Genomic DNA, 12,458 nt, shown 5'->3' on the forward strand with positions numbered 1-12,458 from the left:
GGGTGGGGTATAAATAATAAATTATTATAAATTATTACTTATTATTAAGAGTCTCATGATCTACCAACTGAGCTAACTGGCACCAGCTGATCAATCACCCCCAAATGCCTTGGTGAAGAAATATGTCTTCAACTGGTGTAAGAAGACACTAGTAGGCACTAGCCATATTTCTGATAGGAGGTACCTCCATATGCCAATGTCTTGAGTGACCACTTCTGCAGGCTAGTTGATATACGGAGAGGCACTATGGCATGGTACTGGTCTGACACCCATGGTAGTGGTCTAACCTTGGTAGCTTCATATCCATACCAATGTCATACTGAAGGGTGGGAACCTTGCTGCAGGGGAAGAAAGCCTTTCCCAAGTCTTTATACCTGGCCCATACATACCAAAGACATATTGGGTTGATAAAGGCATGTTGCAAAGAGTCCAGTCAAAGGCGACTATGGGGTTGCGGCGCTCATCTTGCTTTCAGACTGAGGGAGCCCACGTTTGTCCGCAGACAGGTTTCCGGGTCATGTAGCCAGCATGACTAAACCACTTCTGGTACAATGGAACATCGTGACAGAAGCCAGAGCACACAGAAACACTGTTTATCTTCCCGCCGGAGCGGTACCTATTTATCTACTTGCACTGGCGTGCTTTCAAACTGCTAGGTTGGCAGGAGCTGGGACAGAGCAACAGGAGCTCACCCCGTCGCAGGGATTTGAACTGCCAACCTTCCGATCAGCAAACCCAAGAGGCTCAGTGGTTTTAGACCACAGCGCCCCCCACCCCCCGTCGCGTGGAGTGCACAAACCATTAAAAGCAGAAAGCTGCCCCCTCCCCACATTGCCCAAGGAAGTATCCTTGAAATGTTGTATGGCTGGAGTAATCTTTGCCTTTTTTTTTTTTTGCAAGCCTACATGAACGCTCCCTTCCACACCTAGATATGCCCAAATTTTATACAATACTAAAACAAAAAAACAAAATTCTTATCAGAATTCACCAGACATAGCTGAGGTGTGCATGAGAACAGAGTGCAACACCTCTTCAGAGATGACACAGATACTATCCAATAGGTCCTGTAGATGCATGTAACACTCATCTATTGCACCGGTGGTGGTTATACTGTTAGGTGCTCATTTCCCTTTCCCCCCTAGCTGCCACATAAAACACTATCACACCCGTTTGACCAACAAACATGGCAAGGCAGAAAAATATAGGCAGTGACAGGTCTACAATATCGCTTCCATATTTGTACCTAGATGTGGCCAATAAGAGGATTGAAATATCCATGCTTGCATGAACTTGCCTTTCCACATCAAAATACCCACAGACAGCTGACAGGAAAGTACCAGGAGCCCAGTTGCAAGTATTTTTCAAGGGCGAACGTGAGATTTATACATACATTTAAATACACATGAGAGTGCTTTAAAGCTGATGCAATAGACACAGAAGCTTGTTTACCAAATGCATGCATTCTTGGTGAAGAACGTCTTCTGATAAGTCACTTCTGAAAATGTCCTAAATGCAACAGACTTTTCTTGTCAATGCCTGCACTAGATACTACAAGCACCATTTTTGTAAGCAAACAGTTGTAACCAAGAAGGAGAATAAGACAACTGGAATGAAGGGGGGGGGGTTGCAGTCCATACAAGGGAACAGTAAAAAGTTATGTTTAAACATATGCTGCTAACTACATAACAACAGATGGCTCAAGAGACAGGCAACAGGATCCAAGTTGTCTGTCCAAAGCCTTGTTTTAACTTACACAAACTTTGACCTGCTTGCTTGATGATCTACCCATTCACATCTTTGCTACAGTACTTAAAAGTCACATCTTTTAACAATGGGGATTCTGTACAAAGGCCAAATCTAAAGTTAGGTCACTTTGCTTCTGGCAGAAAAATTATCTGAGCTCTGGAAATACCAATGCATCTTTGAAGAACTGGAGGGTTGTTGCTCCTCTTAAGAGTGTTTGTTTCTTTCCTCCTGTGTCACTGAGAAATATAACTCCTGCCATGGGGCCCGGGGGGGGGGGGGATGACAGCATCCATCTTTTTGAAGAACTGCAGTTGCTTCCATTCATACTGAGCAAGCCTCTTATAGGGCATCATGGAAAATTAAAGGAAGCACTGCATGGGAACATGAGCTAGAACTAGACTGAATATAGAACGCTATTTGTTTTCCTCAAGGCAACGGAAAACAATTAGTCTCCCAAGCCAGGTCACCAAACAAACAAGTAAGCATGCAATGTACCTAGACCAGACTTGGAACTCCAGATTCAATTATCAGAATAGCAGGCTTCAGAAAGAGGAATGCTAGTAGTGCCCATAAAGGTAAAGGTAAAGGGACCCCTGACCATTAGGTCCAGTCGTGACCGACTCTGGGGTTGCAGCGCTCATCTCATTATTGGCCGAGGGAGCCGGCGTACAGCTTACAGGTCATGTGGCCAGCATGACAAAGCTGCTTCTGGTGAACCAGAGCAGCACATGGAAACACCGTTTACCTTCCCGCTGTAGCGGTACCTATTTATCTACTTGCACTTTGACGTGCTTTTGAACTGCTAGGTTGGCAGGAGCTGGGACCGAGCAACAGGAGCTCACCCCGTCACAGGGATTCGAACCGCTGACCTTCTGATCAGCAAGCCCTAGGCTCAGTGGTTTAACCCACAGCGCCACCTGGGTCCCATAGGTAAGGCTTATTTTAATGAAGATAAATAGCATTGCGAACCGGTGGTTCCCTCTTCCCAAGCAAAGCCTTTAACTCACACAAGTTGTGCCATCAGTTCAATCACTCTTGAGTCACCATCAAAGTTAGAATCATAGAATAGTAGAATTGTAGAGTTGGAAGGGACCATGCAGTCTGATCTCCTGCAATGCAGGATTTTTTTATGTTTTATTTGCCCATGGTGGTGCTCAAACCTACAACCCTGAGATTAAGAGTCTCATGCTGTGTACTGACTGAGCTACCCTCCAAAGGGTAGAGCTTTCGTTGGTAAAACCAGGATGCTTAGATGGGGACCTTTATTATCTTGGTTGAGGCAGCAAAGGGTGGAATGGAGAGGCAAAGGATATGAAGAGGAGTTGTATACTCATTGAGCTGGAGGTCTAGGATACCTCCAGCATTTTCAATGATCCTTAGTATGACGAAGCTATGAAGAGTCCTGCTGTATCAACATGAAGTCCCATCGAGGCAGCATGTCTTCAACAGCAGCCAAACCAATGCCTTTGAGCTCACAAAGCCGGATATGAAGGCAGACAGCATCCCTCTGTTGTTCTCTCCCTTCCAAGAGTGGCACCTGCACTCAAAGACATACTATATCTGAACTTGGAGGCTCCACATTGCTAACTCCATCCACTTGTCTGCTCCTCTTATGCTCTCATTTAAGATGGTGGCCATTGTGGTCACGAATTCCCTTATTTAGGGGAGTTCAAGAGGAAATACTTTAGGTTTTTTGGTTTTAATTTAGTTTCAGTGGGAATAACTTCAACCGTTCCAGTACTGGCTTTCTGTTGGAAGCTCCAGATAATGGCTGCTTATCTTTTCGTGGATCTCCTTTGGTTACAGAAACCTGTGGCAGGCAGCAGGTGGACATATCACAGAGAGATGTTCTTTGCTGGCAGGCAGAAGGATACAGAAGGCAGCCATCCCATGGTCTAAAATAAGCAGTGGATAATGGGGCCTGCCTACCTGGCAGTGAACAAGGAAGGAAGGAAGGAAGGAAGGAAGGAAGGAAGGAAGGAAGGAAGGAAGGAAGGAAGGAAGGAAGCATTCTCATGAAAAAACAGCTGGCTACAACATGTGACCAATGTCTCACTTTTCTTAAGGTGGTTAACATCAGTATGAGGTCACAATGACTAGTAACATCACCATGAGGTCACAATGACTAGTAATATCAGCATGAGGACACATTGTCCACTTTCTCCTTCCTTTACTGAAGCAGCAGATATGCAGGGACAATCCTCCTCTCTCTCTCTTTCACGGTGGCAGAAAGAAGCAGGAACTATCACCTACAACCACCAAAGAGCAATCACCAGTCAGATAAGTGTATGAGTGAGTAAGAAGGGAAGAATATTTCTGAAAATGCTCTGTTGCAACCAAATGGACACCAGATTAGATTATTGGAGGTGAAAGCCACCAGCATGCAAAGTCCTACTCTAGACGTTTTGCTGCATGTGTTATAATAAATGAAAATATGATAATGATAATGATAATTTATTATTTATACTCCACCCATCTGGCTGGGTTTCCCCAGCCACTACGGGCGGCTTCCAGGAAAATATTAAAATACAACAATTCATCAAATATTAAAAGCTTCCCTAAACAGGGCTGCCTTCAGACGTCTTCTAAAAGTCAGATAGTTATTTCTTTTTAACCCTGATGGGAGGGTGTTCCACAGGGCGGGCACCACTACCGAGAAGGCCCTCTACCTGGTTCCCTGTTACTTTGCTTCTTGCAGTGAGGTAACTGTCAGAAGGCCTTCTGAGCTGGACCTCAGTGTCCGGGCAGAACAATGGGGGTGGAGAAGCTCCTTCGGGTATACTGGGCCAAGGCCATTTAGGGCTTTAAAGGTCATCACCGACACTTTGAATTGTGCCCGGTGCACTGGGAGGCAATGTGGGTCTTTCAGGACCAGTGTTATGTGGTCTCGGCAGCCACTCCCAGTCACCAGTCTAGCTGCCGCATTCTGGATTAGTTGTAGTTTCCGGGTCACCACATAGAGCGTATTGCAGTAGTCCAAGCGGGAGATAACCAGAGCATCCACCACTCTGGCAAGACAGTCCACAGGCAGGTAAGGTCTCAACCTGCATACCAGATGGAGCTGCACTAGCCCTTGCAGAAACACTTGAACACTTTAGGATGTAGTTTCACTTTTTCAATCCAATCCAATCCAAACCAAGGTATAAAACAACCCCTCGGAAGATGGCTTCTGCATGCAGAAGGATACCTTTTGATCCAACCCACTAAATGGTTTTTGAATAGCTGGACGGGGATGTATAACAAAGTTTTTGTTTGTGGAGAATGGAAAGACTGGGCTCCAGTCAGAAAGGGGGCTGCTTGATTCATTTTCCATAATGGCCAACTGGATGTAAATGCTCAATCTCAGCCAAATATTAATCTCAATTTATTGCACTTGGGTAGCCTGTCTGGGTGATGGAAATGGCAGACCCAAAGGAGAAAACAACTTAAAGAAAAAGAGAAAACTCATCTGTGCTTTAAAACAGAGCAAATGGTGACATTACACAAAGTACATTTGTTTACCATTGGTCAGGGATTGAGGAGCCATCTTCACTTATTTGTTAATAATCCACCCAATAATGGGCCTCTAATGGCCTGTACAGCCTATGTCTGGAAACTTAGTTTGACCAGACTAGAACTCTCAGCTGAATTAGGCCAAATAATGTCGGAAATTTATTGGGGAAGCCAAAAATAATACAAAAGAACATTACTCAAGACAAACACAGAAGTTCTCTTGAACAAGAGTTCTTCCCATAATAGAACTTTACATATCATTAGTGAGCCTCCACTATTCAGTATCACCTGGAACCGGGTAAATTAAAGGACATCTCCATTATCTATTGTTTAGGGTTAATTGTGAGATAGATAAAATATATCACACACACAAAAGTATGATCTTAAAGAATACATTATAATAAAGTAGCAATTGCATATTATATTTAAACACTGACAAACACTTGTCTGTGAAAAAGCTTCCTTGGAAAACATTTTCCCCCTTTTATGAATAAACTGTGTGAGCTGTGAAATCAGTGGTCATTTCAAATATATCCCTTTCATCAAAGGTTAGAGATCTCCGGGGGGGGGGGGTTCAATAATCTTTTCAAAGAATTGCAGGAACAGTATTGAAGATGTGAAAAACGACCACTCATGGCAATGTCATAAAACAAACCTACCAATAACACATTTCTCCTCAAAATCACATTTGAGGGTTGTTTTATTTCTGGTAAACTTAATGGATATAGAACTTCTGTGAAACTGGGGAATAAAAGACTTGGGCCATAGTAGACATTTTCCAGATATAGTCCAGGATGCAAATAGCTGTGTGTCCTATGGGCCAGGCATATGACATGTGAGTTTTTTCTCTTTCTCTTTGACGAGTAGATGCCCAAGCCCAATCACAAGCTGATTTTGTAAGTCCTGTGCATTTCAGAAAACAATTTGACCATACAGTATAATATATGCTTTTAAGATAAAGAAAATGGGGTTGAGGGTAAATGAAATGGAGTATCTGGAAGAAAGGCATGGTTGATTAGATAATAATAATAATAATAATAATAATAATAATAATAATAACAACAACAACAACAACAACAACAACAACTTTTTTGGTATCCTGCCCTCCCTGCCCAAGACTGGGCTCAGGGCGGTTAACATCAATTAGGAGTATTCCTATTAAAAGGTGAAGATTCACCCAAACAGCATGATCATCTGTAAAAGCCCATTGAACTGGATTAATTACTAAATCCCAGACAGGATAAAACATTGGATCCTTGAGAGATGATCGGTCAGTTTCCATGGGAATACAAAAATCCTCTCATTCACCCCAATTATACATATTAAAATATCACCAGATCACAGCAGTTTACCAATCTGAACCACCCCATCACGGTTCAAGAGATTTTAGGTGTTACAGTATTATGAGCCATATACATTAGATGAAGCAAATGGAAAGCATTTACCACTCTGGAAATTCTTTGCAGTCGAGTGGATTCATTCATGAAGAAGAAGAAGAAGAAGAGGAGGAGGAGGAAGAGTTTGGGCTTGATATCCCGCCTTTCACTCCCCTTAAGGAGTCTCAAAGTGGCTAACAATCTCCTTTCCCTTCCTCCCCCACAACAAACACTCTGTGAGGTGAGTGAGGCTGGGAGACTTCAGAGAAGTGTGACTAGCCCAAGGTCACCCAGCAGCTGCATGCGGAGGAGCAGGGAAGCGAACCCGGTTCACCAGATTACGAGTCCACCGCTCTTAACCACTACACCACGCTGGCTCTCTATGTATGTTAAACTATGTACTGTATATAAATCACAATACCCACAAAATGGGAAGCAACACACAAATTGTGTTTTTTCCAAAGAAGAGAAAATGCAAGTCTTTGAGGGCTAAAACCCAAAGCAAGGGAAAACATTTCCGCATTCCTTTTCCAAAATGCACGGTTGCACCCACTGACTTCTCTCTGTCACTGTCTATTCATGTTATTCCATCAACCCAGTCCTACGCATGTTCAGTTGTAAGTCTTGTTTTCAATGGGCTTTACTGCCAAATAAGGATTCTTAGGACTGCAGCCTTAGTCAGACAGCACATCCCCAGATGTCTTCTGAGATTCCTCAGTATGAGTCCAGAAAGTTTGGCGTTAAGTCTTTATGTCACATTACACAAAATCTCTTGGTTGTCCTCAAGGGTTGCTTGAGTTTATAGAAAGTACATTTTCTCGTAACAGAAATACACTGGTTAATATAAGTGCTTTGATTTATAATCTTGCAACATTCTGTAAAATGTTCATGAATTACACATACCGGAAGTCTTATTCCTTGACTTAATCAGAAGTTACTCAAACACACACACACAGTTCTAGTTGAGCAATGTCTGTCTGTGAGGGGAAAGCAGCATCTTAATACGAAAATCTCTTCTTTAATGTTTCAGTTTCATTCATTCAATAAAAGCGCAGATTTTTAAAGGGTCTTCCTGCTGCCATGAGGTCTAGACATCATTCTCACATCTATGCATAATTCCAGGAAAGCAATGGGTTAGGGGGTTTCACTGGCCAAAAGATTTGGTTTAGCCCAGCTTAGTCCAAGGCACTTTGTAGGCTCTAACTCCCCCCCCCTTTTGACAGATGCGTATGAAGTTTTCAGGTATGGAAGACCCTCCAGAGAAGATAAAGCCTGCCAAATTACAAGCAGATAGGCCCAGGAGCTATTGTGCTGGGCGCCTTTAATTTTGATTATTATTATTATTATTATTATTATTATTATTTTAACAAAGGAAATGCCTGTAACTTTTTTTACGTCTATAGCAGAATTGGATTCAATTTGCAGGCAATGTCACTTCTCCTAATGACACAAATACTGCCAAATTTCTGAAGGATACCCTGTTTCTCATATTTTAAGACATACCCATAAAATAAGCCATGACAGGATTTTAAAGCATTCAAGGAATATAAGCCATACCCCGAAAATAAGACATAGGCACAGCAGCAATGCCGGCCGCGGCAGGAGGAGGAGGAGGAGGAAAAAATAAGACATCCCTTGAAAATAAGCCATAGTGTATTTTTTTGAGGAAAAAATAAATATAAGACGTGTCTTATAATATGAGAAACACGGTAGTTGCAGTGGTATCCCAACAACAGCAGCTATCACAATTCTTGGGGTGGATAGAAAGGAATCACTTGATCTCCTCTAGCATTTTGTGGAGAACTGGTCTCAAAATTGCTATCAGGAGAGAGGTATCTCTGGGTGAGAAACCTGGGAAATTGTGGATAAATGTGTGGAGTCTTTTGTGCTAGAACTTTTAAGTTTTATGCTATGAATATAAGGTAGTGTGCTGTGTATGTGTTTTGAGTAAATGTAAATGTATGTGTTTTATATGAATAAAATAAAATATTTTTTTAAAAAAAGAACTTTTAAAGCTGATTGTGGTGAGTGGTGGAGCTAAAAGTTTTCACTTTGCGTGTAAAATAATTATTTATGATTACAAGCTTGACCTGAAAGTCACAATAGAGTTCACTTTCCACCCTCTCCCCACTGTGGCACCTGCTTTTTCTTCCCTGTCTCCTCACCCTAGAATTATTCTTTACATTGGAAGCTCAGCGACATTAATTTCCCTTTCAGCAGATGTTTGTCTGCAGCATTTTTGAAATGTCTGGATCAATGAGGAGCCACAAAACACTTGAAAAGTCCTTGCTGGGATCTGTGCTGCCTCATAATGATCCCAAAAATTCCTCTTAGGGACCCTGCGTTGCCTCAGGATTCATCCCAATCTGTTCTGCACTGTTTACTTCAGAGGTTCTATTCATGCTGCCTCATACAGATCCTGCTTTGCCCCCAAATCTTTCCAAGGCACCCTTTTCCAGCTTCGGATTCAATTCCCCCCCCCCTGAATTCAACGCACACCCACACAACAGAATATGTCCTGTCCAGCTCCCCAAGTTCCCTTAAGGAAAGATGTTTGTTTAATATCCTACCTTTCCCAGATCACAACTAAAAACTGTTTTGAAGCAGCATGTGGCAATCCATGTACACTTTGGGCCATGTCAGTTACTTCTCCAACACATTCACAGAGGAAAGGACAGAATAAATATTATGAGCCCAGTCTCAAGTCTCCGATAACCTTCAACACCAGACTAAGATGTTTATTCAGTGTGACCCAGAAAGAAGCATGTACCACACACACTGAATCATCCACACCACTTCCTGGACTACCTGAACCCATCTTAATTCAATAGCTGCTGCATCCCCACTGGGGTTTTTCGAAGGTTGGCAGCTGAAGGCCTGGAGAGAGCAGGGAGGAAATCATCCCACGGCCTCATCACTTAATTCCAGTCCCAGTCACTTTCCTTGCAGTGCCTTGAACAACTCTGGTGAAGTTCATGAACTTTTCAAACCAGCTTTTGAGAGGCTCGGGATAACATCAATTGCAAAGCCAATGGCAAGTCAAATAATTCAAGGTTCCGAGGGAAAAGCGGAACTTGTTTGGACACCCGTCTCCAAATAAAAATGCAAATTATGTGCAAGTGACCGGCAGTGTCACAGAGACTTAATCATAAACTGACCTTGCTGGTTGTCAGCGCTCAGCTATTAAAACAAGCAAACCTTGAAACGTGTGTCATGTTTCAGTGAAGATCTTCTGATTAAACGTTTCTTCATTGAGTGTGCTTCCTGTGGTCAAAATTCAAAGCAGCCTTTACCACAGTAGGGCAATGTGGTGCAACTCATCCAGGAAGATTGCTCCTTAAACAGGGGCATTGCTTTGAGCTCATGGGGCCATCGTAGGCTGTAGTCAAGCACTATTTGTCAGATCGAGAAGTAAACTATGATGCTTCACATGTGATATTTCCTGTGCCTCAGGGTAGCCCAGAAATAGCAACAAACCATAATAAATGGGTGTGCTAATAAATAAGAGTTAGACAGGCAGCATGTCTACATGGCAGACTCCTTATCTAGACAATGAACTGAAAGCATATGCTACCAGATCATGTATGCTCTCCCCAAAACATGGGTGGTCCTCCAAGCTGAAACATTACATTTACCCTGTTCCTTCAAGATTACAGTGTGGATTCATTACAGTGTGGAGTCCGGATCTTACAGTATGGGTCATTTCAAGAGGGGCTCGTCCATGGCATCTCTCCCAGCCAGCCTGCAGCCAGCCTGCCCAAGATGGATCCGTCTTTCTTCTTCCTTCTTCTTCTTCCCAGAACACTCTGCTAAAAACTCTCTTTTTCTATCACCTCACACCCATATATCATGGCAACCTTCAAAATCCCCTCTGCTCACACCTCAGGACAGTTCTCTTGCATTGCCAATGGCTCTCAATGGCCCTTGTATTGTTTCTTCATGGTGGCCAGCTTGTTTTGCATAGGCTAGCCCAGAAATTCCTCTGCAGCTTGTATTTCTCCCTTCTGGGGTTTAGGGGGGGGGGTGTCCCTTCCAAATCTATAACAATATCTTGCTTAAGTTGACGTTAGGTGTTCACTCAGAGTATTCCGTAATAATATAATTAGCCCATTCATTGAAACCAGCATGGGAGGTGCTGACATCAAAAGTTAAAAGCAGGCTATATTTTTCTTTTCTATGCATCAATACTTGTAATGTGAAAGGGTTTCTCTGCCTTCCCCCGCCCCTTGACATTCCCAGCGCCTTATCACTTTCAAAGGTGACAAATTACAGTTATGTTTCCTTCCACCACCGGCTATTTCAGACAAAAGTGGCCCGTTGGGGTAATTGGGGTGGAAAGAGCGATATCTATAACAAAACCAACAGAAAGTCTCAACTGTGTGCTGCTCTTGTTGGCCTGTGAAAAATGTCGTTTATTTCTTTAGCAGTCGTAACAGCAGCAGCAGCAGCAGCGCTTCTTACAACTGGAAGCACCATAAATATGTCAGAGCTTGTGTGCATGTACTGTGGGAGCTGCATCATAATCTATTCAGAGTTTCTGACTTGTTTTCCTGGTTTGTTTCAACCGTTCCCTCCTTAGGGCCTCTTAGCTCTCTAGGGCACTCCTGGAGCAGAACCACAGAGGGCTGGGATAGCAACTTTCCCCTCACAGCCCCAAAATCATAAATCAGCTGCTAAAAAGCAACTCTGGACATTGCTTTTAAAAAACAACAACAACAAAAACACCCTTCTGTCTCTCCCAGTAAGGAAAAGCTGGTTAGCAGAGGGGGTGAGAGAGAAATAGCTCTTCAAAGTATTAAGTGTTTGTTTTAAAAGGAAGAATAGTTTGTGTCACAAAGCATGTAACAGGTAAAGCTTCTGTGGGATTAAACTCCAAGGCTGTGGGTCTCACATTTTCTACAGGGCTTCATTCTTCAAGGGCCAAAACTGCATGTTGCAAGGCAACCCTGCCACTTGAAAATCTCGATCATTCCACCTTAAGGCTACAGAAATATGGGCAACTGTGTGTTGGGGTGGGGGGCTTGCCAAGTATAATTGGTTTTGGAGAGGAAATTACTGGAATATTTAGACCAGGCACCCCCAAACTCGGCCCTCCAGATGTTTTGGGACTACAATTCCCATCATCCCTGACCACTGGTCCTGTTAGCTAGGGATGATGGGAGCTGTAGCCCCAAAACATCTGGAGGGCTGAGTTTGGAGATGCATGATTTAGACGCTGCCATGGTGGCGGCTTGTGGGCATGTCATCAGCAGCGGAATAAGCCGATTGGGCGCCTGGGGTGCCATGCGTGCCCTGCACCCAGGGGCAGGGCCAGCTGCCCACAGAGCGGGGCAAGCCAGGGCAGGACACTCCAAGGAGTCTGCCTGCCTCCTACCATTCAGCTGGGGGAGGCAGTGGGCGGACCGTTTGGGGCAGTGCAGAGCCTGTGGGCACCCAAACCACCGTGTCACTCCCAGGAGAGACACGTGGCTCGGGCATGCTGCATGCCCCGCGGTGAGTGTCCCCTGGCATTTTGTCACCCCCCTCAGTGATGACACCCGGGGTGGCCCACCCCCACCTTCCTCTGCCCCTGGATGTCACCTGTTCCTCTCTCCAGTAATAAAGGCATCCTGCCAAAGAGCTGTACCCCAGCAAATCCAAAATTATTAGTCAAGATACCCATGGCCGGCCCAAGATATTTTGGCACCACAAAATGGTGCCTCCCTCCCCACCAGGGAAGAAGGGGTGAATGAGGATCTACAACAAGCGTTGGAATAAACCATCTACACTGGGGTCTGCTGCCCCTGTGAATCCTGCTGCCTGAAGCAGGGTCACCTTGCTTTGCCTTATGAGTAGGCCTGCCCT

This window comes from Zootoca vivipara, chromosome 3 (assembly GCF_965207765.1).
Source record: "Zootoca vivipara chromosome 3, rZooViv2.hap1.1, whole genome shotgun sequence".
Taxonomy (NCBI): Eukaryota; Metazoa; Chordata; class Lepidosauria; order Squamata; family Lacertidae; genus Zootoca; species Zootoca vivipara.